Raw genomic sequence first — 4,865 nt, 5'->3', positions numbered from 1 at the left:
ACTCCAACCCAAAAAAAAAAAAAAAAAAAACTACTCCTGTGAAAACGAACTCATGATCCATTCATGAGGGCAGAGCTTTTATGACCTAATCACCTCTTAGAAGTCCTACCTCTTCATACCATTGCATCAGGGACGGTTTCCAACATAGGGATGTTGGAGGATATATTCAGATCACAGCAGATGCTTATACTGCATGATACTAGACACCTCGTGGTTCCTCATTTAATCCCCATGGCCCATAAGAGAGATGCAACTCTTTTTATTTTATTTTATTTTATTTTATTTTTTGAATTGGAGTCTCACTCTGTCACCCAGACTGAAGTGCAGTGGCCGCTTATGGCCACCGCAGCCTCGACCTGTTGGGGTCCGGCGATCCTTCCGCCTCCGTCTTCCAAGTGGCTGGAACTACAGGCGCGCGCTACCACACCCGGCTAATTTTTTGATTTATTGTAGAGATGAGGTCTCGTCAAGTTGACCAGGCGGGTCTTGAACCCACGGGCTCAGGAAATCCACTCATCTCAGCCTCCCAAAGCGCTGGGATTATAGGCTGAGCCACCAAACATGGCTAGATGCAACTCTTAACCTCTTTTTGTAAGTAACAACAGATGATTACAGATGTCACTGGTAACCAGCTTAAAGTTCCAGTTGGTCAATGTAGAGACAAAGTCTGGTTTGGAAGCTGATCTGAATTCAGAGTCTGCACTCTTAATTGCTATGTTATGCTCATCTAAAACAAACCCATAGACTGTTCTTGGCATGGCCAGGGGTAAGGTGAGCTAGGCAAGGTGCCTCGGGTGCAAAACTTAAGGAAGTTGTTGCTCTCAGGTGCCAACCCTGTACTTGATCCAGAGAGATTGCCACCTTAAATTTTTCATGCTGGGTTCTTTGCTTACTTACCCCAGTCCCAGTTCTGGGTCTTGGGGGAGAGCTGGCCAGCGCAAACTTGTGCTCTCTAGCAACTCATTGTGGGAACCTGTTTTCCTCCTTTGGCTACCTTTGCTCAATAGACAAGCTATTCACCCTTGAGCCACCTCTGTCCAAGCACCATGCTAAGTGCTGAGGAGGAGCTTAGACTAAGATAAGTACAATTACTGCTGTCCTGTAGCTTTCAGTTCCAAGCTTTCATTTTTGATAGAATCAAAATGGCAGGTCAACATTTCCACCTTCTTATCAATACTGTCAACTAAGCAATGGCAAGCTTTTTGAGAATTTCAAAGTGCACTGATGGATTAAATGCTGCATACCTGATGACTTCATTTTTTTTTTTTCATTTTATTAACGTTTTTTCCTTTACCTTGCTTATGATTTACTTTCTCCACTAATCGAGCAGACACTTTTGGGTACTAATTCAGTTGGGCTTCCCCCGGGCTTTATTTCTTTTTAGAACTTGACTCTTGACAGGACTAAGTTTCAGAAGCCTGGACTCAAATTAAGGCTCTGCCACTTCTTGCTTTTTTATTTTTTGAGTCAGAGTCTCATGCTATCGTCCAGATTGGTACAACGGCATGCTCACAGCTACTGCAGCCCAGACCTGCTGGACTCAGGCGATCTTTCTGCCTCAGTCTTCCTAGTAGCTGGAACTACAGGTGCACACCACCAGATCCAACTAATTTTTTAATTTATTACAGAGATGAGGTCTTGCCAAGTTTCCCAGGCTGGGCTTGAATCCCTGGGCTCAGGCAATCCTTTTGCCTCTGCCTCCCAAAGTGCTAGGATTACAGGTGTGAGCCACCATGTCTAGCCGACTTTACCACCTATTCATCGGGTTCCTGGAAAAACCACTTTTGTCTCCTTGGGCCTCATATGTTTTATCTGTGAAATGGACATATTAACACCTCATGTGAAGAGTTGTAGGCATGAAATGGCAACATTATAAGTACCTAACAGGTACATGACAGGCGTTAACTCTCTTCTTTTCTTTCTTTATTTGTCTATTCTTCCTGACACACTCACGGCCACCACAGCCTGGACCGCCTGGGCTCAAGTGACCCTTCTGCCTCAACCTTCCAAGGAGCTGGAACCACAGGTGCACATCACCACGCCCGGCTAATTTTTTGATTTATTGTAGAGACGAGGTCTCACCAAGTTGTCCAGGCTGGTCTCGAAACCCTGGGCTCAGGCAATCCTCTTACCTTGGCCTCCCAAAGTAGTGGGATTACAGGCGTGAGCCACCGGGCCCAGCTCTTCCTAGGATTCTAACTAAAGTGATAACAGACAGCCAAATAATTATTTGATGGCATCATTACCCAAGTGGCAGATTCTGTGGCCAGTCTTAAAACTGGCTAATGCGATGAAGCCTTGTAAATCACCCAGGATTACGTTTTTACTACAGATTATCGATATTAGTATTATTTGATTTATTTGTTAAACAACTTCAAGATGTAGAGACAAAGGTTAATCTGCACTACAGGATATGTTCTTTAGGGAAGAGGACAGTAGGGGACAGATGAGATTCATTGCTGTAATAGATAAAGTCATGCTCAACATAGGACAAATGTTATACATAATTTTCAAAAATTTATGTTAATCTTAATCCTTTTGGAAACATTGTCATCAGAAGAGTGACCTCACTATAGAACTTCATGTGTAAGTCAAGAAAAACAATCTATCTATACACACACACACACACACACACACACACACACACACACATATATATATATATATTTTTTTTTTTTTTTTAAGTTGGAGTCTCACTCTGTCTCCCAGGCTAGAGTGCAGTGACATGCTCACGGCCACCGCAGCCTCGACCTGCTGGGCTCAGGTGATCCTTCCGCCTCAGCCTTCCAAGTAGCTGGAACTACAGGCACGCACCACCACGCCCAGCTAAATTTTTGATTTATTGTAGAGATGAGTTCTCACCAAGTTGCCCAGGCTGGTCTTGAATCCCTGGGCTCAGGCAATCCTCTCATCTCTGGGCTCAGGCAATCCTCTCATCTCGGCTTCCCAAAGTGCTGGGATTATAGGCATGAGCCACCGTGCTCGGCCAAGAAAAACAATCTATTACCATGTATTTAAATGTTGAGTTTTGGTTTTGTTTTGTTTTTCTTGAGTTGAAGTCTCACTGTCACCCAGGCTGGAGTACAGTGGCATGCTCACGGCCACTGCAGCTTGAACCTGCTGGGCTCAGGCGATCTTTCCGCCCCAGTCTTCCAAGTAGTTAGAACCACAGGCATACACCACCACGCTCAGCTAATATTTTTTTTATTTATTGTAGATACAAGGTCTCCCAAGTTGTCCAGGTTGGTCTGAAAACCCTGGGCTCAGGCTCTCACCTCTACTTCCCAAAGTGCTGGGATTACAGGCGTGAGCCACCGTGCCCAGCTACTTTCATATATTTAATAAGCATGGAGGGTGTGGGGTTTTGGTGTTCTTTAATGAGTTTGTTCATGGACGGTCCATGGGTTCAGAATTTTCATAAGCCAACTCTTGGGGAGGAGAATGGGGTAGAGGAACCCTTTGACAAAAAACCCAGTGATTTGGTAGTCCACAACGGTTGCAAGGTTTTAAATGGAGTTTGGAGCAACATTGCGGTGAAAACATCTCAAAGGAGTTCAGAGACAGTTTCTTAGTTCTTGGCAAATAATGACAAATAATGACTCTGCATGACTAGGGGATGATTTAAAATGAAGTTTTGTAAAGCTGACTTACCTCATTTTCTGATCACAATTTATATTTCCTAATTGGGCAAAGTGAGCCATGGCTTCTACCAGGGTACCACCACTTTCAATGATAGCCCTATACGTCAAACTAATCCCGGTACTGCAAGGAGAGTTTGCATTTTCGGGAATTCCAAAAGCTTTTGAAATATAGGCTTCAGGCTGGGCAAGGCGGCTCACATCTGTAATCCCAGCCCTTTGGGAGGCAGAGATGGGAGGATTGCTTGAGCCCAGGAGTTCGAGACCAGCCTGGGCATGACGAGACCTTATCTCTACAATAAATCAAAATATTAGCCAGGTGTGGTGACACCAGCCTGTAGTCCCAGCTACTCAAGAGTCTGAGGCAGGAGGATCACTTGAACCCAAGAGTTTGAGGTTGTGGTGAGCTGTGATGATGCCTCTGGACTCCAGTCAGGGCAACGGAGTTAGGCCCTGACTCAAATAAATAAATAAATGATTCAGACACATACAATTTTAAGTTCAAACTTCTCTGGATGTAGCTGGAGCAGTGGTTTATACCTGTAATCCCAGCAGTTTGGGAAGCCAAGGTTGGAGGATCACTTGAGCCCAGGAGTTTGAGACCAACCCAGGCAACATAGTGAGACCTCATCTCTAAAAAAATAAAAATAAATAAACTTTTCTGGATATGACCATTGTTTTGGCATTCTAGTATCACAGTTGTTTATGCAACTTAATCTAATTAGTTGTCAGTTCTTCCTTTAGCTGGTAGTGGGATGATGGAAGGGGGAGATAACTTTATCTTTTAGTCAACACTGCCCGGTGTTCTTGTTTGCACAATGACATGCTCTCAGGTATTCTTGCAATCATTTCAAACTCTTTTCAAACTTTTGTCTATAGCCAAGAAGAAGAAAACCCATTGTTCCATTTTAAAAGGTTCTTACAGCAGTATCTGCAAGAATGTCAGGCATTTGAGTCATGTTTCTGCAATTTTAACCATAAATTTTTTCCCTCCGGCAAGTTAGGATCATTCAAAACCTTCGACTAGATTGAGTCTTGAGTTCATAAAGGTTAGGATATAAGATTGCAACAAATGGTTTCTTCTAACAAGTTCTCAATGAAAGCTTCCCACGAATCTGCTTTCTACTTATCTGTACCTCTCTCCGTCACTTGCATTTGGATTTCTTCCTTTGGTAACACAACGATGACTAATTGTGGCATATTGCAATTCTGGAAAAGAACAAATGA

The sequence above is a fragment of the Carlito syrichta genome, unplaced genomic scaffold, assembly GCF_000164805.1.
Source record: "Carlito syrichta isolate Samal-C Ts95f unplaced genomic scaffold, Tarsius_syrichta-2.0.1 Scaffold311998, whole genome shotgun sequence".
Classification (NCBI taxonomy): Eukaryota; Metazoa; Chordata; class Mammalia; order Primates; family Tarsiidae; genus Carlito; species Carlito syrichta.
This window is presented reverse-complemented; position numbering follows the sequence as displayed.